This window comes from Ochlerotatus camptorhynchus, unplaced genomic scaffold, assembly GCF_037179485.1.
Source record: "Ochlerotatus camptorhynchus isolate MF236.1 unplaced genomic scaffold, CSIRO-AGI_Acam_v1.1 ptg000330l, whole genome shotgun sequence".
NCBI lineage: Eukaryota > Metazoa > Arthropoda > Insecta > Diptera > Culicidae > Ochlerotatus > Ochlerotatus camptorhynchus.
The window spans coordinates 10675716-10698659 of NW_027040818.1; the positions used below are offsets into that span (position 1 = coordinate 10675716).

A 22944-nucleotide genomic window follows, 5' to 3' on the forward strand; every position below is an offset into this window, starting at 1 on the left:
TAAAAGTTTTAGTATCGTTATAGAACTTCAAGGAACTTCGTAAATCTTCACTGCAGTGAGATGACAATGGGACGTGAATCAATTTAGTGAATGGTTCAGAAAATGGATACCTTCGTGAAGCCTCGCAATGATTGTGAAAATTATGAAAATTATTACTGGACCTGTTGAATATGATCCAAACAAAGCTACCAACTAAAGAACGTTGTTGTTTAAAGAAGCTTTTAATCTTTCAGCACTTATGTATGGTGGACGTCACTTATGTGTTGAAAAGAGAAAAAAATTCACTGATTCTCCGAAAATGTATGGCTAACGTCACATTGCCACTTTGCTTCACAATCAAATTTTGTGCAATTGTTAAGTGTTTTTGAGTGTCATTAAGGATGCAGTACTCGAATATGGTGAAAAGTGAAAATTGCACATGGTGGCGCTTACGTCACTTTCTCATCTGACGACAGTTCAGGAAACTTCGTAGAACTAAAGGAATCTTCTTACACTCGACCGGGGGATGTAAGATTTGCTTACAATTATATGGGATTCGTCATCGCAGGATGTTAGTGGGCAAACCGCAAGAACGGAGGATGAGGTATACCGAGCTGATGACCGAAAAATGTGGAGTGTATAAGTGAGAGAAATTAATATTAAAAATCATTGCATCGGCTGCATGGTCGACTTAAAATATTCTCTGCGGTATTCGCTGCGAAGGATGATAGGAAATTCAACTACCATTGAATGTAATAAATTTTTGGTTTGCGTGTCAAAGTGTAGGGAATGGTGTAGAAGTTTAGAAAACTTTTCAAAAGTGCAGTCAATTTTTTAGTAGTTCAGCCAACTCAGTGAAAGCTCAGTTATCCTTGTAGAAGTTCAGCGAACTTCGTTGAACTTCAGTGAACTTCGTTGAACTTTAGTGAAGTTCAGTGAACATCGTAGAAGTGCAGTGAATGTTGGAGGTAGAAGTTCACCAAATTTTGTGCAACTTCCGAGATCGTTCGAAAAAAATTGTCGAACTTTAGAATAAATCAGTGAATTTTGTAGAAAATCTGGCAGTTTCTTCTTCTAAACTTCGTATAACTTTAGGGACTTTGTAGATGTTCAGGGAACATGGTAAAAATTCAGGAATCTTGGTAGAAACTCGGGAAAATTTGTAGAGCTTCAAATAACTTAAGTTTAAGGGAACTTTTTTTTTAATTTCAGGAATTTTCGTTAAAGTTCGGGGATTTTGTTTTTTAGCACTTGGTTGAAGTTACATAGCCTTGGAGTATTTTTTTTCAGTAGTAGATAATGAATCTTCACAAAACTCCGCAGAAGTGCAGTGAACTTCAAAGTAGTTTAATGAAATTTGTATAAGTTTTGAGAATTGCGTAACAATTCTAGGAGCAAATTCACAAGTCTTCATAGAATTGCTGGAAATTTTGTAGATACTTCCTAAAAAATCAGGGAACATAGTAAAAATTTCGGAAAACTTCGAAGTAGGAACTGTGTTCATGTTTGTGCAACTTTGTTTAAGTTTAAGGGAACTTTTTTTTTAATTTCAGGGATTTTCGTGAAAGTTCAGGGCACTTGGTTGAAGTTTCCTAGCCTTGAAATATTTTGTAGAAGCTCAAGGAATATCGTAGAACTTTAACAAACTTCTTGGAACTTCAGGGATCTTCATATCAGTTTAGGAAACGTTGCAGCAGTTTGTCGAAGGACTTACTTTTAAAAAGTTCAGTCAACTACCTGGAAGTTTTGAGAACTTGGTTTAACTCTCAACCTCTCAACATCAATTCAAACTATTGTTAGAATACAATTATTTTTAAAAATCCTTTACAGCTCATCAAAACAAAGTTTGTGTTTTTTTTTGATGAATAAATAAAAAAAAATATGTTCAAAAATGACGGAGTTATGATAGTTTTAGCATTTTTCAGTATTAGGCGTAGGCAGTGCTGATAAAAATCCTTTCTTCTACACTCAATTTAGCTGAAAATGAAGAAAACCTTAACAGATAGACCAACTACCTGCATGCATTTGAATTTTAATTTAAACGAATTCCCTTGATCTAGGCAACCTCTGAGTATCAAAAATAACATTTGTTTTTCTTCATTCGTGGCTGGATTCTCATTATCGCTTCTGTTGTTGTAAATATTGATATTCGTCTTCATCTTGGTCGGGATGATATTGAGGATCAAATGCAAAATGATTCTTTTCATTTTAAACAAATATAGCGCTGAAGAACGTGGTTTTTAGACATAAGTCGACGGCAAATTATTGCCTCAAGCAGAACTGATGATAATATCGATGATTTAGGCAGTGTGGTCGACAATATTCAAAATAATCATTTTGCCCAAAATGTCGTTGATTATTTTGCTTTTGAGGATCACTTCTGATTTTGACAATTTTGGGTTTGATAATCGAGCACTGGTGAATATCAACAAACGCGTATTCGTTGATGTATAATAAACTCATTTGTTCATTTCGCTCGTTTCGTAACTACGAAGATGTTCAAAACAAACGCAATTCATCGACACTGGGTTGAAGTGATACTCCTTGCATGTGATGGTAAATGATAAAAACAGACACTGGGCGTAGGGCAAGGGGTAAGTCACTTTGCACATTGTGCCGAAATCAGATTTAGCACTGTTTGGGCACATCTTCGGTACAATCTCAGACATTGGATTGTTGTAAATAAAATTCGGGCATTTTGAATCTCGCAAAAAAAAAAAAAAATCAAAGTAGCGACTTCGAAATTTTTCAACAAATCAAAACTCTGACATGTAATTTTCATTCATAATGACGTCTGAGGTAATGATGTAGGTAAAAATTTGGACGCTAAATTCTTTTAGGTAATTTAGGGTTAAACATAAAAAAATAAATAAATAACCCTCTTCAATATTGTTTGAATGTGTTTTATTTAAAAGATTTTTAGAAATGACAACTTCTGTGATCTAATTTGATTGATGAGCGTTTTAGTTGAACAATTGTATACCTTATTACGTTGTTTTTCCTTCTAATTTTACTACTATTGTATCACTTTCACAATTCACTTTCATTATTCACTTTCAATATTTACTGTCTCTATTCTCCTTGACAATTCAGTTTCTTCATTCATTTTCTTTATTCACTTTCACTATTCACTTTCTTTATTTATTTTCACCATTCACTTTCACAATTCACTTTCACTATTTACGTTCACTATTCACGTCCACTATTCACGTTCACTATTCACTTTCAGTATTCACGTCCACTATTCACGTTCAGTATTCACTTTCGCTATCTCTTTTTTAAAGTGATAGTGAAAGTAAATAGTGAAAGTAAATAGTGAAAGTAAATAGTGAAATTAAATAGTGAAAGTAAATAATGAAAGTAAATAGTGAAATTAAATAGTGAAAGTAAATAGTGAAAGTAAATAGTGAAAGTAAATAGTAAAAGTAAACAGTGAAAGTAAATATTGCAAATAAATAGTGAAAGTCAATAGTGAAAGTATATAGTGAAAGTAAATAGTGAAAGTAAATAGTGAAAGTAAATAGTGCAAGTAAATAGTGAAAATGAATAGTGAAAGTAATTTTTTTTTTATTATTATAGTCACTTAGTGTCACCCTTGGGTCATTCGTGACTGGTCCGGGGGTGAGATTTGAACTCGTGACATTGGCGTGAGAGGCATGGATGTTAACCACTACGCCGGGGTTGCCCTCTGAAAGTAAATAGTAAAAGTAAATAGTGAAAGTGAATAGTGAAAGTGAATAGTGAAAGTGAATAGTGAATTAATGGAAGGGAAAGTGATACAATGGTAGTTGAATTTAAAGAAGAAGAAAAAAACGTAACAAGGTATAAACTTCTGTCATGTTTTCAAGATGGACGCTTAAAAATTGACAAAAGTCATGAAAAAACAACTTTGAGAAAAAATTAATTCTTTGTTTAAAAACTCTTTGTTGTTGTTGTTTTTTTTATGAAATTTGGAACTGAAAGTCTATAAAATATGTGTGTGCAAAATTTTGCAAAAAAAAATGTGCAAACGAAAAGTTTAAACATTTTACCAAAAATTGTTGTAAACTGCGTAGAAGTTAGCACATTTCAATAACTTAATAAAAAAAATTCCAAATATTTTGAGCCAGTAATTTTTTGTTATTTATGTTTTTCACACTTTATTTTTTTATTTTTTACCCAAAATTGCTTAGCTTTTTTACCGTCTATATATTTTTCCTGAAAAAGGAATATTTGTTTCCTATATCTTTGTTTTAAACGTCATTTTGTTTGGAATTGTTTTCGAGTTATTATTTTGAGTTGATTTGTTAAAATATATGGAATTCACCATTTTTAAATTGTTTTACAAGTATTAAAATGGTTTCCCTTAACCCTCCGTTACTCGCGCTGTTGTACTTTGTACAACACACATGAGTTTTCCATTGCCATTTTGTTGCTGAGTTATCAATCGATCTGAAACCAACGAGTAGTATACACGTGAAATTCTCATATAAAATATCTCGAGTTCCCAACCAGATAGAAAGGTACTGTCTTGGGCATAATTGTTCAGGATGTCAAGACTTTTTCGCAGGTAGACAGTAGTTCAGAGTTTTCTCACTTTTCGGCGCTACTATAGATGTGAAACTGTTGCATATAAAACATCTTTAGATCCTGACCAGATAGAAAGTAAATGTATTCGGCAAAGTTTTTCAGGAAGTCAAGATCTTTTTGTTGGGTGACAATAGTTTAGAATTTTCTCACTATGCGGTGCTAGTATGTACGTGCCTTTCTCCCATATTCAATAGCTCGAGATCATGATCAGCTAGAAAGTTGCTGTCTTCGGCAAAGTTGTTTAGGGGGTCAAGACTTTTTGGCTGGTAAACAGTAGTTAATAATTTTCTCACCACGTGGTGAGATGTACACTTCTCGCATATGCTATATCTCGAGATCCTGATCAGATAGAAAGTTGTTCGGGAGGTCAAGTTCTTTTGGCTGGTGGACAGTAGTTCAGAATTTTCTCACTTCATGATGCTAGTATACATGTGAAATTCTCGCATATAAAATATCTCAAGTTCTTGACCAGATAGAAAGTTACTGTCTTGCACAAAGTTGTTCAGGAGTTTAAAGCCTAGAGTTTATGAGAAAATTCTAAACTATTGTTCACCAGCCAAAAGACTTTGACCTCCTGAATAACTTTGTTGAATGCAGTAACTTTCTATCTGATTAGGATCTCGAGATTTAGCATATGAGAGAAGTGTACATCTATGCCACGTGGTGAGAAAATTCTTAACTACTGTTTACCAGCCAAAAATGCTTTGACCTCCTGAACAACTTTGTCGAAGACAGTAACTTTCTATCTGGTCAGGATCTCGAAACAAACCACATGCGAGAATTTCACGTGTATTCTAGCGCTACGTAGTGAGAACATTTTGAACTACTGTCCACTAGAGAAATCTATCTGAGCAGAATCTCGAGATATTTTACATGTGAGAATTTCGCGTGTATACTAGCGCCACTTAGTGTGAAAATTCTGAACTATTGAGCACCAAGCAATAGGCATTGACCTCATGAACAACATTTTCGAAGACAGTAATTTTGTACCTGTTCAGAATCTCGAGCTTAACATACGCGAGAATTGTACACGTTTACTAGCGCCATGTGGTGAAAAAATTCTAGGCTACTGTCCACCAGCCAAAAAATCTTAACCCCCTGAACAAGTTTGCCGAAAACATTAACTTTCTATCTGCTCAGGATCTCGAGCTATTGTATATGCGAGAATTGCATGTGTACACTAGCACCGAGTAGGGAGAAAATTCTGAACAACTGTCCACCAACGAAAACATCTTGACTTCCTGAAAAACTTTGCCAAAGACATTTATTCTTTATCTCGTCAGGATCTAGTGATGTATCACATGCGAGAACTTAACATGTATATGAGCCCTACATAGTGAGAAGATTTTGAACTACTGTTAATCAGCAAAAAAGCTATGATCTCCTGAACAGCTTTGCCTAAGACAGTAACTTTCTATCTGGTAAGGATCTCGAGATATTTTATATGAGAGCCGTGTAGTGAGAAAATTCTGAAGTACTGTCCACCAGCCAAAACTACTTGACACCCTGAACAAGTTTGCCGAAGACAGTAACTTCTATCTGCTCAGGATCTCAAGCCATTGTATATGCGAAAATTGCATGTATATACTAGCGCCACGTAGTGAGAATTTTCTGAACTACTCCACCAATGAAAATATCTGGACTTCCTGAAAAACTTTGCCAAAGACAGTAACTTTTTATATGGTAAGGATCTAGAAATATTTTATAAATGCGAAAATTTTACAGGTATACTAGTGCCGCGAAGTGAGAAAACGCTGAACTACTGTCCACCAACGAATAGGCCTTGACCTTCTGAACAACTTTGTCGACGACAGTAATTTTCTATCTGGTCATGATCTCGAGATATATCACATGCGATAATTCCACATGTATTCTAGCGCTACGTAGTGAGAAAATTCTGAACTACTCTCCACCAGCGAAAAGATTATGATCTCTAGAACAACTTTGCCGAAGACAGTAAATTTCTATCTGGTCAGGATCTCGAGATTTTCCATGTTGTAACCAATTAAGTCAAATCCCACGTAGTACGGACACCGGTTACGCGGTTTCCATTCACATTTTCTCTATTATTCGCATTTTTGTGGGTTAATTGTGATAAAATTTTAGCTTGTTAGGTTAAAAACAAGTTTTTTAATGAATACCCGTTGGTTTCATATCGATTGGCAGCTTGGCTGCAAAATGGCAATGGAAAACTCACACTGTTGTACAAAGTACAACGCGCGAGTACTCGTGTTATAAAAGTTGGCGCGAGTAACGGAGGGTTAAGGAAGTTTTTATGTAGGGTCTAAAACGTCATACACGTCATACATAGTCATACGGAGCTATTAGAGAAAGAGCAAGTCAATGAAGAGAATCGATCAATGCGGATAGGACCTTTTGAAATGTTCATTTAGGTATACTTGGCAACTGGGAGCTTACGTGACCGGGAACCACTCATTCAAAAGCCTCTAATGCTCTTACTTTTCTTATCTATCGAAGGGCAAATTTGTTAGCTCATTGAAACAACTCATCATGTTCTGACTCATTTTGAATTGAAACCTAACTGCAGAATCCAATAAGTTATTCGATGCACAGTACACTGTGGTCCGAAACGGCAATGTAGCGGGAATGAATTGATTGTTTCTATTCGTTTGAGAGGGTTAGTGTTCCCGTAGAAGTTCTATATAATTAAATATGCCTTCTTTTTATAAAACTAATAGTTAGGGTGGTTCTTGTTTTTACTTAAATCATAAATTTAACTTTTTTTGTTTTAAGCTATAGGTGTTAAGTAAATAATTTATTCCCGTTAAATTGTCGTTTCGGACCACAGTGCAGTGGTCCGCTAACAACCCAATTTCATTCCTTCATTATGATGGCTACCAAGCCTTTGGGATTTTCCTTATTAGAGAGTTGAATAGATTTTACTCCTTTAGTTTACTTAAACCTTTGGTTTTTATTAGTTAGGTAGGTTCCGATTCAACACATTGTAGTTTCATTTTTTATACCTGTGATCTTTTACCTATGGGATGAGTACTTAAGGGGGTTAGATTTTGGTAAGTTCTTTAGTGGGAATGACACTGATGAAGACTGTACATTGTAGTCGAAATATTTAAGTTTTATTTAAGCATTCCACTAACAACCCAATTTCATTCTTCATCAAAATATGACTTCAACCGAAATTTAAAAAAAATAGCACATCAAAATATGCTATGAACATGATTTCAAAAAATTAGCCGGCGACGGTGGTGTAGTGGTAAGCGTGACTGCTTTCTAACACCCCGATGGGTCTGGGTTCAATCCCAGTCCCGGCCCATGTGTGTTGAATTGAATGGGTGCGATATCCTACGCAGGTGTGGAAGCTGCCTTCCTGCACATTCGATTGCCGTCAATGGATGGCAATCGATGTCCGTCGGTGATTGGCACTAGATTGCGGAACAGAGACCGACGTTAAATAAAAGATAAAAAAATGATTTCAAAAATATAATTTGTTATAATTTTGATAGTATTTTGATATCCAACTTTGCTCGGTGTCGTTTTGGTCGTTTCAAGGGTTAAAATATAAAAGATGACAGCAAAACATTATTGAATACTGATTCTGCTATCAGTGAGAACAAACTGAAAACTCAATTTGACGTACATTTTTCCTGTTGATAACAAAACGAGTATCCAATTTAATTTTCTGTCAAGAAACAAAACTGCAAAAACATATTTTTGAAGAGCAAATGTACAGCCAAATGAAAACAAAATGTGTTATCAAATTTGTCTATCGAGTAAACTGAAATCAAATTATGATTTCAGTTTGATGTTCATATCAAAATTTGATTTCGATTTGCTCGGAAACCCTGCCTACAAAGTTATTTTTTTTTATTGCTGAAGCATTTTTTTAGATTACGAGAAAAAAAATGCAAAGTACGAAAATGCCAAAACAACTAGTAATAAACTACTTCTTCGTCGGTACTTCTTCGGTTTCTAATCGAAAAGAAATCTATATTTTCCCAAGTGTTTTGTATTTAATCAGTCTGCCGACAATAACAAAAACACACCCCACCGAAACCTTTGACATTGACATTAACTATATAACTGCTTCTGTCTATAAGCTGTAAGTACCTACCGTCAAACGAAATCATCTGGAAAACAACGCTAACGGGCATCCTTACATAGGTGGAGTGCAGTTGCGAACAACAACACCATCACCACATCATCATCATCATCATCACCATCATGCATCTATCCCGTTCGATGCATCTTTGCTTGGGGTCTTATCAGTGCGGCTATTGTGAAGCAATTTGTTTGATGATAACCATGACAACAGGGATGGATGACTCGGCTCGCCAAGTGACCACGAATAGACCTTGTTTTGATTTGCCTGTTGTTGTAAACCGAACGCGGACGTACAATCTTTGAGATCCGGCGGTACGTGTGACTAGTGTGCGATGGTGAAGTTGCACCACGCTCATGGTTCATGGCGTTATGCAATGAGCGATGACGGGTCAACCTGGCGTCGAATGTAAACAGGCTATGTTTTGTGTAGAGTTGAAAGTACTATTGTAAATATACTTCTCTGGATGCCAAAAAAAAAAACAAACAAAAATGAGTCACTCTAAGCATAAGTGCAAGATCAAAATGTTAATTAAGTGAATTTTGTTACGAAACAATGAATTATCGGCTCCGTAAAGCTAACTTGATTGAGCCTTTCAAATAAAAGAACTAGATAAACAAAAATCGAAATGTAGTACTTGTAGTACAATACACGGTGAAATTGACAATTCTGCTTTGGTCACTCATTTGAGTTAACAGTCATCGTCAAGGCAAACCATGTCAATTGTCAGTTACAATGCTGTCAGTGACGAACATGTGTATATTTTTTTTTAATAAATAAATTTGTAACTAAATTAAATGACTTGAGCAACACAATTACAAGGAGCCGCCAAAGTGAACAAGCATCTACGTCCTGAACTGTGAATATTTCTCATTGACGTTAAAATGAATGATATTTTGACGAAGATTTTTTTAAGGATCAAGTCTGTCAGTGACTATGTGAAGAACAGGGATATAACGGATATAAAACAACTTGAAAGAGCGGTCATAGAGTATCGGTGAAAGGGATTGAAAGCCATAATGAGGTTTGATAATCGACGGTTACTTTCATTGAAAGTGATGAGGAAAGCAACGGCGAGAAAATCTAAAGCAAGCCTTTCGTTCTGAGTGAGCTTCCTTTTCTGATATATTGTCTAGCTAGGTTTTATAGAAATGATGCGTTGAACACGTTGTATGAAAGACCCAAAACTCGAGTTCATTTTAGAGCTTCGAAAATGTAGAGCCCTGCTCAAAAGCTGCAGGTCTTCATTAACCAATGCCCGCGGCATATATCGTGTCTGGTGGCCTCCCAACTGGATGTCGAACGATCAGCTCTATAGCCGATGTCATCAGAAGCAGTGCTGCAAAATCTCGACAATGCACGGTGATACTCAAAATTCTGCTTTGGACACTCATTTGAGCTAACAGTCATGGTCAAGGCAAACCATGTCAATTATCAGTTACAATGCTGTCAGTGACTAACATGTGCAGATCTTTGTATTAGCTTAATGTATAACGCGATTAAATGACTTGAGCAAAACAATTACATGGAGCCGTTAAAGCGAGCAAGCATCTTCGTCTTGAACTGCTTGAATAACAATAATGTGACATAGAATGCACGAAATTACACTTTGCGTTGCCAGGTGAATCTTTGTCATTGACGAAAAAAATAATGCGATTTTGACAAGGGGTGAGACAGCTTCACTCTAAGTTGCTTTTTTTGCAACGAGTAAAGGCCCAAGCGCAATGTGGGCGGAAGCGGAACGGAAACGGAAAGTTTGACAGTTGTTACAAATGACATCAAAAAGCCTAACCGAAGTCGGTTTGGTTCTAACTAGTTTTCAATCCGACAAGTAGGCTTACTCAGATCGGGCTTTTCCGCTGCCGCTGCCGTTCCGCTTCCGCTGTCATTGCGCTTGAGCCTTAACCCGCGAGTAACTCAATGTACATAAAAATTTAATCGGCGTTCATCGATTTTTCTGTCTGTTTACTCCTCGGCTTACTTCGTTTAGGGGCTGTTCATTAACTACGTAGACAGTTTATGGGGAGGGAAGGGGTTGGAAATTATACACGGACCATACAAATTTTAAAAAATGTGTATAGACAATTGTCTACGCAGGGGGCAAGAATCCCAAAAGAAACTGTCTACGTAGTTAATGAACAGCCCCTTACCGTCTTCACTTATTAACCTAATAAAATTTGAATGGTTATTTTGCCTCTATTATGTGGGTTATCGTTCGTTTATGGTAATTTTTTGTAAACAAAATAGAATTCTCGCATTACTTTTCAATAGGTATAATCTACATTGATCGATTCTCTTCATCGATTTTCTCTTTGGATCGACACATAGATCGAAGGAAGAAGCAACAATCTAGCATCTAATTCGACAAAGCGTTTTTGTAGCCGAGTTATTTACGAAAGAGAGAGTCGATGGAGAGAATCGTTCAAGGTAGATTGGTGTATTTGAAATCGGAGTAGGTAACCTGAATGACCCGACGAGAGATCGGGATGGTCAGCATCTAGACTGATCAGTTTCTAGACCGGTTTAGAAGTAAAAGTGCCAGGTAATGCGGAATCATTTGGCAGGATAAGATCTAGCAAACGTCCGTTTTGGTGTAAGTTAAATCCGTAAAAAAGAGCACAGCAAGCCACCGGCAACCGATTTTGGTTGTAGTGTAGAGCGGGGATTCAATTGAGATGAAATCGAGCCTAACGATTCCACATGATCACGGATGATCGTGCAATCGTTTTTTTCGGTCGGGAGGCAGGTAGACAGTGCCTATCCTGAGAATGTTTTGTGGAAATTCCATGACAATTTAGAGCTGTTTCAGTAGACTTATGGGCGAGTTACTTAGGTAGCTGGTTAGTCTCGTTGAGATAGCAATCAGAACGCCTCCACAGCGTGATTTTTTACTGTTCAGGGGAAGATCGGTCTATTCTGAAGACTGACTAAAGTGATCCGAAAGTTGCGATGAATAGATCTGGTCGATCTGGACTACGATCAAACCATATTAAGCCAAGAAAAACGAGTCGATTTTAGTCCTCAGCCGACGCTCGTTTTGATAATAAATCCGGAGGCCATTCGAGGGGCAATTCCGGAAGCTGGAAAACGAAGGAAGCTTAGGTACCGAAAGTTCACAATCACAATCATACTCGCCTGGAGATGCAGGCTGAAAGCCCCCGATTTTTTGTTGTTGTTTTGCTTGACAGCAACCTTTTTGCGTCGTACCTCCATATGTTGCTGTGATTCGAAAAATGAGAAGCAAATGGCAGTGATCTTGCTTACTGAGCATTGTGAGTTACTCGAGGTGCCTCAAAAGCAACTCTGGAATTGCTCATGATTAGGAGCTGTCTTGCCCCTTGGATTTTGACGAAGGTTTTTTTGACGCTCACGTCTATCAGTGACTATGTGAAAAACAATTATGTCAAAATCGCGCGAAAGCCTGTCAATGACAATGACAATTTTCAGAACCGATCAGAAGTCGTCATCAACAGAAATCTGAGAACGGAAATGAAGGTGGATCGGCCACACGCACGCCACAAAGTACCATGGGTTAGAAATCAAAATTTCGCGACAAAACAATACAAAAATTCTAACCTACGGCATTTTTCTACTATTTCATCAATCAATCAATTCTGGGCATAACATCTCTGATCACGCCGTCCTTCGGAAGGGAAGTAAAGCCGTTGGTCCCCCCTGACCAACCATTTCGTTAATTTTCAATACATCGATCTTCAAAGCCTTTCATAAGAAAAGTCGATAGCGATTCGTGAATAATTGTAAAGATGCTTAAAGTCTAATCGTGAATCGTTTATAAAGATCTTTCTCAAAATATTGCTACCAATCGTTACCAATGTTAAAATAACGATTGTGTTGCCAGATCAAAATATCGATTTCTGTTGTAAAATCAAAACATCGATACACAACTGCTGATTTTATTTGTGATTTTTTATCTGCATAATTTCTAGTTTCGATCCCTTGCCATCTGGGGTGTACTGATTTCGTTGTTGGTTGCCAATCCTCGGGTCCACGGCTGCTGATGAGGAGCTTATCAACAACAGGAAAACACACTCTAGTATGTGGTGTATTGAAATTTCTGTAAATCTTTTCATACATGAATTGAATATTTATTTGTCATAAACATCAACCAGTCAGCCATGTAGGTGTCATAGAGATCAAAAAGGTATCAATTTTCCTCATTGGGTTCCAAATGCTGAGAATCCCACCACGCATGCTATCACGGGTTATTAAATATAAAACGTGAACAACTACAATGGTAAACATTTGCTGCGTCACGGCCATCGGTCTTCTCGTTCATTTACCGGCAGATTGCTTCTTCCGATGAAATGCCGAATATGTCGTTAAATAATATAAACATTGCCATCTGTCACCTGGTGTGTCTCGAACTCTCTTTAACCAGCGATGCAAATCGATAACAAGGAGATTATAAATGTGCATCGATGGCAATCTTTGTTGTTCTTTGTCAAAGTTTAAAGTTACGATGATATCAGTAGCCTTCCTGGCGTCGGTAGCATTGGTGTTCAGCACGAACAAGATCGACGGAAAACAAATCAAGGAAAAAAAAATACTGATGTCGAATTCATTATTTTCTTGTAAAATTAACTATTATTTTACATGTTACTCTTAAAAGTAACGGTATTCGCAAGTATTCGACCTGAAACCAATCTATGGTGGTAGGCTGAACTTCAACCTTCAAATTGATGCCTAGAGTTTTTGCAGATTAATTTTGCAGAATAATTTTAATCGAGTGTATATTTTGTAGTTTTTCAACATTTTCTTCAAAGTTTCTGATTTTAACCAGGGTCTGACGATGACAAATCGCAGTTACCTTCAGGCTGCTGCGATGAATTTTAAATTGATAAAAAACAAATCAAACCAATGTGTGACTCTCTCGGAGCCAATGTACTTGTTGAGTTTGTTTTGTATCGTTTTTCGATAGCATCTGGAATGTGGAACTACAAGGTGGTCCTGAAAGTGCACCAGTAAAACTCAAAATTGCAACAGCAAAATAGTTGTTTCGATTTTGACAGTTAAAATTGGATCGAAAATCATTACGTCTGGCTTCTTACTCTTTAATCTCTATCTATATCTCTATCTCACGCACTTCAAATCGGCCAATCACGAGCTGGTTCGCGTTTGACAGAAAAGTGGTTCGTTTTCACCCCCGTATTGTCTACTATTCTCCCATGTTTTTTTACCATATTATTCCTTGGCAAAAGTTCAAACTTTGATGTATCTACATCATATAATATGATAACGATAACATTTTTATTAATTTCATCGTGTTTTAACAATTATTGATTTTATTGTCCTAATAACTCGGAACCGGCTGGCGTGGAACTTTGGTGTCTTCAGAAGAGTTACCCATTTTTTTTAAGATAAACAACTTTTCTGAAAACATCAAGTTTTGACAATATCAGATTGGTGCAATGGGTGGTCACTCTACACACTTATTTTGTGCCTAATTTTTACTCCATGTGCCGCGAGTGCCAGTCATCGCAGTGACTTTTGTTTGCTTGTGAATAATGGCATGTTTGGCAACCCGGTTAATTTTATATAGTTGGAATATTTTGTTTTGAAGGAACAACACAACAATCAGTGGAATCCGAACCAAGGCAATGATCCAGAGGCAGTCCTGCTGAACAAACTGACCTGACCGGAGGATCCCCTCGAAAAGGTGATGGAGTTTGTCCGACCGCTGCAGATGCTTTTTAAAGATAGCATCGAAACGCATCTGATTGCATTCCGAATTTACAGCCGCCGGAGCAAGCTGCTGCTAATGTTGAAATCGCTGGAATTCCCGGAAATCAAAATCGGCTGCGGAGATCAGATCGCTACCTGGCAGCGAACCGGGACAACGTGGACGCATGGTTTGAGGATTTTGAGGGTTTTAAGATCTCGCACAATTTCGGTGGAACGCCATTCCACAGGACTTGCGTCGGTTGCAGAACTCCAGCCTCAATCGAGCACATTCTATGCGTATGCCCTGAGTATCAGAACCTGCGGAAATTCCATAAACTTCTAAATAGCATACGCGGCAACATTCTGGGTGATGATCGCTCCACACTGGCAGCAGTAATGCGCTTTTTAAAGGATGCTGCATTGTATTTTAAAGTTTAGTATTTTTTAATTCCTTTCGGTTGTAGGGACATCTCTGCCTGGTGGGGGCCCTCCCGGCTCCCTCGGTGTGGAGCTCTGTCTTATTCAGATTTTAATGTTGCGCATTTAATATGTTGTGTAAATGTGCGATCGAGCCAAGAACCAATTTTTGGTTGAAGTAAACACTGTAAAAACTACTCTGTTGGGGGTCCTCCTTTCATGGACGAGATGAACTACCCTACGGCTAAAAATCTCAAAAAATAAAGTTAAAAAAAATGGTTTGCGGTGACCAAGGTTATGTGTCTACTGAAAAATGCGACGAAAGTGTTCCGCTGCTAAAGGTTGGCTTCTTCAGCATTATTGGATGCATTAAAAAAGTGATTCCGGTAGCGGTTATGTTCGGCTATGTTGCCTTCATTGGCTTTCACCACCACACCACCGCCGGCGTCTTCGGTTACCGTCATTATCAGTGCCACCGGAATGATCATGTGCCCGTGGAGTGACGGAAGCCAGCCAGTTCAGTGAAGAACCGTTTCTCTTCCCTGGCCTCTTCTTTTCTACAAGAAACTACAGTGAAACGATCGCATTTTTTGCATTTTTTTTTTCATTACACAACCGGTGTAATTATACTTACGTTGTTAATCATCAGCGACTACCGTGATTTTGGACGCATTGCGCGGAAAAAATACTGCTTCGGAAAGGCTATAGGATTTGCGTTGTTGGAAAATCCAACTCAGTTTTGGAGAATAAAGCGAAAATTGAAGGTTGCGTTGCAAAATGCATAAATTTGATTTTTCAACAACATGATTTGACATATGTGCTGCGTAGGCGCAGAGAAAGTTCAGTGTTGCCAGCGACTTTAAAGATCATGAACGATTCTTACCATGGGTGCCTCACCGTGTCAATGACAGGCTTCCGGCAAGCTCACGCGTACACAAATGCAACAGCGAGCTGTGAGACGGAGCGTCGCATGACTCTCAAATCCATGGTGTGCTACATTATTGTACAAAAGAGAGACCAGAACGATGCGCGCGACAAGCTACACGCTCTCAACAAATTCGAGCGTTTCAATTTTTGTTTGTCTCATCGCATTGCTCTCTCAATGCGACGCATGTATTCAATCACATGCGACTGTTTCATTGAAACATCTCAATGCGCTCTCTCAGGGCGCCATCGCCGTGCGCTGTTTCGCATGCTTTGACTCTCGCGGTCCCATCATAAGTGATGTTGTCGGGTGACGAGATAAGGGACTGCTAGGGTTTGTTCACAGAAGACTTGTGGCCCTTTGCACATGTGGATTTTGAAATACGGTAATGGTTCCAGAAATATCTTCTAGTATAGATTCAAGCAGACTCAACTCATGGTTCCAGAGATATACTGGAATCACCGTAAGATCACCACTAATGATCCTAGGAAGACGCAATTGCTTGTCGAAAGGATGCTAAAGGAAGGTAAAGGAAGGCTACGTGAGCGGTGGATGGCAACCTTACGGTAGTTGGGATACCGTTAGCATGTTAGCACCCAAATAATACCGGAATATCTGTGGAACTATGTATCCTTCAACAAGTCCTTATGCGGAAATCTTCTAAAATACATTTTTTGGAAGCCTCTGAAGCTTTCAGCCCATTTGGTGGAAAAATAAACAAGTTATTGCGCATTTGCACCAAATTAAACTCAGAATCCCTCAGAATACTTTTACTCAGACCAGTAAAAATATAAATGGACGATTTTGAATGTAAAACAGCACTACATTTTACTATTCAAGATCATATGGTCGGCCTTAAGTCAGAAGGGACTAAGTAGCAAAATAAAAACAAAAAATGAGTTAATGATATCATAAGATCAAGAATTCCCTCAGCTACATTTCAATTTTTCAGCCAGATTTGAAAAATTAGAGTAGCACGAGAAAACGGTCAAATGATTTTTCCCATTACATAAGACACAAAAAATCACATTTCGGTCTGACTTGACCGATCATATCAACACGCTAGTAATGATAGAACTCTGAAGATTAATATTTTTATTTGTCTGGCTTGAGTGAACACTATTTTAAGGGATTATTTTCAACGCAGAAATGTACTTTGCTGCAAAAACGTTGGTGGTGACTTCTCATTGCATACACACAAGTCTGCACTTAAAAATTAACCAAGTTTAACATGTTGTAAATGTGTTCTGTCAGATCAATTGAGTTGAAATTTTTGACACAAAACTTGCTTTTCCATTGACCTTTGTCCGATCAGCTATGCACAAATTTTATTTTTATTGTCACCTTCCAGCAGGTGCTTCAAAAAATTTTGTATTTCTTACACGTGAAATTCAACATATTTGTAGTTTTGCGTCAAAATTTCAGCCCAATTGATCATAACAGAACACATTTATAACATGTTAAACTTGGCTAGTTTGTATGAAAACGACCTTTGTCCGATCAACTTTGCACCACAGTGTACGTAGGTACGAAATGCTGGATTAAGGTTAAAGTAATAAATTTAGGAACAATTTGTGCCATATCTGTATTACGGATTGTTGCTAAGCTTCTTGCTTCAGGAATTGTATTGAATACCTGTCAATCAACAAAACTTACTACGGCAGCAACTGAATTCTTCAGATGTGTTAGCGCTCACAGGATAGTTCATATCAGCCACCATGATGCCGAATTGAAACAATCAATTTGCGACAACAGATTTCCAAATAGTCCTAGTGTTGGTACCGTGGATCCTCGGTGCGACACACAGACATTATGAGAATGTGAGATGCGACAAAACTGAAGAGAGAGAAACAGAGTGCTACAAATCTCTTGCGCATGAGACTGCTATGATTATGAGACTATTCGTATTGCGTCTCGCATACGGTAGCGCGTGCACTGGAAGCCTGGTCAATGAGTGTGCCCAGATGTGCCGAAATCTGTTTTGGCACACCGTGAGGAGTGACCAACCCCTTAGAGTAGTGCCATCTTTGCGGATGATTTTCGAACTGTCTGTTTACGCCAATAGATAGTTTTAGTTGTAAGTTGAAATTTCTCCTTTTTTGACGTAGGACTACGTCTTTGATTTCTATATGGGGGTACACTTTGTGAAAACCGAAAATGGAACATGTAACAAATTAAGAAAGATTTTGAACGTTAATAACTCAGTTGCCCCTGGTCCAATTTCAATAATTTTATCACCAATCGATCAGAAATATGGCTACGCGTCAATAACAATGTTGATTTTCAACAAGAAACTATTGAAAAACTGGTAAATGTCCAGCATTGTCGAAAAGCGTCGAATTAACTAACAAATCCACCAATTACCTACATGCATATGCTGCTTCCCCAGCACAGTTGTCAGAGAGTAGTAAGTAGACGAAACAAGTCGAAGTGACATTCGCCTTCGATCCTCGGGCGCGTGGTAATAGGAAGGGTGGAATTGCGTAATATTTGCACACTCATCGCCATATTCAGAACCAAATGCAAATTCTTCGAGATAACGAAAAATTCCCGAATTTGAGAAAAGTAAAGATTGGATTCACTCAGTCTATTGGTACTACTCCGAGACTGAATAAAATTTTCGTCAATTTCCTCATTTTCTGGCAGATTTTTTAGGTTTTCCACAGGAAACCATGAGACAAATTTGCTCATCGCTGAGTTCCTGCACTTTTGGCGATTATTAGTGAACTAAACTCAAATTTGGGTCGTTCTCATTCGCCGTGTACGAAAAAGGAAAAGAGCCAGTGTCGCTTCTTGATAGCAAACTACTCATAATGGGAGGAGTCTTTGTAGCTTTTATACCACTTGGTTGCACATCATTCTGTTTTAACCTGAAAAGATATAAAAGAGCGCTGTTGTATGGCATTAGCTCATTTTCGCTTCGGACGGCGTGGTGAGCAGCAATAGCAGCAGTAGGAAGGTGGTGGCTAGTCCACTCCTTCACACCCAACAAGCAACAATTGACTGGTCGTGGCAAAGGAGGAAAAGGTCTGGTAAAGGAGGCGCCAAGCGTCATCTCAAAGTTCTTCGAGATAACCGCCATCCGTCGTCTAGTTCACCATGGCGGTGTCAAATGTATCTCCGGTCTGATATACGAGGTGTGCTGAAGGTGTTCCTGGAAAATGAGGCCCGTGATGCTGTCACCTACACTAAACACGCCAAGCGTAAGTGGCCATGGATGTCCTCTTCAATCAAGCTTACAACAGTAAAGAGTTGGAATAGAATTTATCTGTGCTTGTTTGTCCATATTCAGAACCACAAGCCCCCAACGACCACACAAAATGCTCTCCAGAGTTGTAATCTTGTAACCAAACTTGGAAGCAGGGGTGCAAGTGATTTTGATTGATTCTCTTAATCAACTTTCTCTTTGTAAAAATTACTACAAATTTGGTACGCCTACAATTCAAAAACGGAAAGAGTTGAGATAATAGAAAATTGATGAATTAAAAGAACTAAATGCTCTTCACATTTATTCCGTCCACTAGCGGTCCTACGTCAAGCTTCCGTTCGTGCCCCTAGGGACAGACCCTTCTACTTTTTCAAAGAGATATTGGGTTTGTCGCCTAAATTGAATGTCTGGCCCACTTTGCGTAAGGTGCAGCATTCAGAGATCTTTATTGCTCTACAGTATCCCAAAGTGAGGTACATTTCGGTCTTAATTCGAATTTTAAATGGTGCTTCTTTCATTTTTATGCTTATGCTTATGCTATCATAGACAAATTTTTGGTCAACTTTGGAGTGTTGTAACTTCGTCAAATATGGTCCGATTTTAATTCTTCCAAAAACATTCGACTGGTGAAGCCACGAAAATAACGCTGGACTTGTCTTACTTGCTACATTTCTTGATGAGATGTTTTATATGATGCCGGTTAAAACCCTTTTTAGTAGATACACAGAAAGAGTATCCATTTCCAAAGCGAATGATACGCCAAGAACTAAAATCGGCTTATAATCAACCGAGATATGACTATTTCCCCGGGAATCGGTTCTGAGTGTGGTCAGATCTTTTAATCACTCAAAACCGCGCCTTGCGGCACGTGTGGGACTTTTCACCGAAGCACGTTTCTCCGAAGGTCATTTCACCGAAAAGCGGGTTTGAACTTTTCTCGAAGCTAAGTAAATTTTGAAATCATTCTTGAAAAAAAGTTTAAGCATGTTCGAGCTGTTCAACCTTGCAAGCTATTCAAATGTAATGCTTCCTTTGTTTGAACATGAGCAGTTCTTTGTAGTTGTACTGATTTCAGAAATTTTTCAATAATTTTTGATATATAGGAATGCTTTCTTCTTTTAAGGTTCAATTTACTTTGATGCTGTTTGAGAAATTTCAAAAGCAGTTTTTTCCGACGCATTATTTTAGAATGCAAAAAGCTCGCGTCATTTTGTGTAAAATATCAAAAGAAATCGAATAGTGCGAGCTTTTTGCAATCTGAAATAATGCGTCGGAAAAAACTGCTTTTGAAATTTTCCAAAAAGCATCAAAGTAAATTGAACCTTAAACATGAGTACCGATTTCGGAAATTTTTAAACAATCAATGTATTACATTAAATGCGTTTCAAATTAATTTCATGATTAATATTCGGCAAAATGACCCATTTGACGAAATTACCCGTTTGGCGAAATGTCCTTCGGCAAAACATTCTTCATGGTTTTTCGTCAATAAGCTTTCGATAGACTTGAAATGCAGCATTGACCGCATTAACTGCTCTCGGAACCACAGGGAACAGGGAAAATTGTGCAATGGTCAGTTGCGTTTTTACATCAAAACATGCCGTGTGACACCTCTTTCTTCATGGTTTTACATCAATAGGTTTTCTTAAGATTTGAACGATCATTGACCACATTGCACAATGGTCCCAAAGCCGTATTTAGGAAGTCAAAAATGTTTGCGCTAAAACCGTTGATTTTAGGCATATGGTGTCTTCCGAAAAGTTTCTTCATATTTTTTGGCCATTTTTTTCATATTAGTAAAATTAGGGTGGTTCATAAAAGTGGTGAATTGAATATGTGAACTTTTTTTCTTTATGTTAGATAGACCAGAGCAATGTTCTAAAAACTTGCAGAACAATCAATTTGCGGCACCTTTGCTCAAGCCACCAAACTTTCATCTCTTATGGTTCATGAGTTATGATTTTTTTAAAACAAGCAAGTTAGGGTGCCTCCTGAAAAATTGGTTTTCTATAAATATCTTTTCATACATTCATTTCTCGTAAAACAAATGTTCTAAACACTTTTAGAAATTGTAATGAAAAATATTTTTGCTGAAGCAACCAAGTTGCTATTTTTTTTTATTGGAAAGTTAAAGGCAATTTTTCTTCAAAAAACTGGCATTTTTCAATTGTCAGTATCTCTAAAAGGAGCAAACCGATTTTCAAGTTTTTAATTCCATTTGAAAGATCATTATACGGTGCGAAAAGATCAGATGTACGGTGCGAAAATTGCGAGAGCGATTTTTGTTTAAAGCATTTAATATAATTTAAAAAAAATCATATTTTTATGCAAAAACTGCCATAACTCTTCAAATAAAAGATAGTATCTTTCCGGAAAACTCAGATAGTGTAAAGAAGTCCATGAAGGTGGTCAGTGATGTGGAAGGTATGGTTTGTAACACAGTCCCAGTAGGCCATGTTTGATGTTTTATAATATAAGCTAGCGTTAACCGTAGAATAATGGTTATCTTTAATTATCTTTTCATACACTTTGTTCTAGACACTTTTAGAACTTCTGATGGCGCACATTTTTGCCGAAGCAGTTAAGATACTATCTACTTCATTTGAAGAGTTATAGCAGTTTTTTGCATAACAATATGATTTTTTTTTAAATTATATTAAATGCTTTAAACAAAAATCGCTCTCGCAATTTTTGCATCGTAAATGCACAAAGTAATGATCTGTCAAATGGAACTAAAAACTTGAAAATCGGTTTGCTCCTTTTAGAGATATTAACAATTGAAAAATGCCAGTTTTTTTTTTAAGAAAATTGCCTTTAACTTTCCAATAAAAAAAGATAGCAACTTAGTTGCTTGAGCAAAACTATTTGTCATTGAAATTTCTTAAAGTGTCTAGAACATTTGTTTACGAGAAATGAACGTATGAAAAAATATTCATAAAAAACCAATTTTTCAGGAGCCACCCTAACTTGCTTGTTTAAAAAAAAATCATAACTCATGAACCATAAGGGATGAAAGCTTGGTGGCTTGAGCAAAGGTGCCGCAAATTGATTGTGCTGCAACTTTTTAGAACATTGCACTGGTCTATCTAACATAATAAAAAAGTTCACATTTTCAATTCATCAATTTTATGGACCACCCTAATTTCACTAACAAGAAAAAATTGGCCAAAAAATATTAAGAAACTTTTCGGAAGACACCATATGCCTAAAATCATCGGTTTTAGCGCAAACATTTTTGTCTTCCTAAACACGGCTTTGGGACCATTGTGCATTGTCCGCTCTCGAAACCACGGGCAGTTTTCAACGATCTGCACAACAAACAAGGTGCTAAAAAAAAAATATTTGCATGTTGAGTCGCTCAAGGTCAATTGCCAGAAGCCGGCACCGGTGGTGTACCCCAATGAGTTTGGGTTCAATCCCAGCCGAGGTCGGTGAGATTTTGCTGAGGCATTAAAATCTATGATCACGTATTCCTTCGGTTGGTCCCGGCCCATGTGTATTGATGGATGCGATATCCTACACAGGTGTGGAAGCTGCCCCCCCCCTCGATCACATTCGATTGTCGCCATTGCATAGTGGTCCAGAATGCAGATTTAGGTGGAATGATATGTTTTGAGCCTGAAATTGGAACTTTAGACTTAAAGTCTATTCTACAAAGTTGCTCCTTATAGTTAGGCCCTCATTTTTATGACAATGAATTCTAGGGTGGTTCGTATTATCATTAAAATCAAAAATCTAACTTTTTTGTTTGAATAAATTAAGGTATACAAGTGTTCCTGGAAAAAAATAGTTTTTTAGCAATAACATTTTTATTTGAAAATTCTCATGAAAGTTATCTTCAAGAGACTTTTAAAACTTTTTAAGACGAATGTTTTATACCTGGATTTGTTGCCTGTATCTCTTCTAATAAAAAAGATAAACTCTAATATATTAAAAAATATGAATAAATTCAAATTGATTTTATACGAGTTTAAAAAATAACATACCTCAAATTTTTTCATATTATTGAGAATAACATACGCCCTTTTAAATGCTGCAAAAAAAACTTTTTTTTTGTTTGCCCCAACCAGAGATATTAACATTTGA

At 37.4% G+C, this 22944-nt stretch overlaps 1 protein-coding gene across 1 annotated transcript in view; it reads left to right on the forward strand.

Moving 5' to 3' along the window:
- Nucleotides 1–22944, forward strand: part of LOC135708444 (purine nucleoside phosphorylase) — a 64085-nt gene that overhangs the window by 759 nt on the left and 40382 nt on the right. The window lies entirely within an intron of this gene.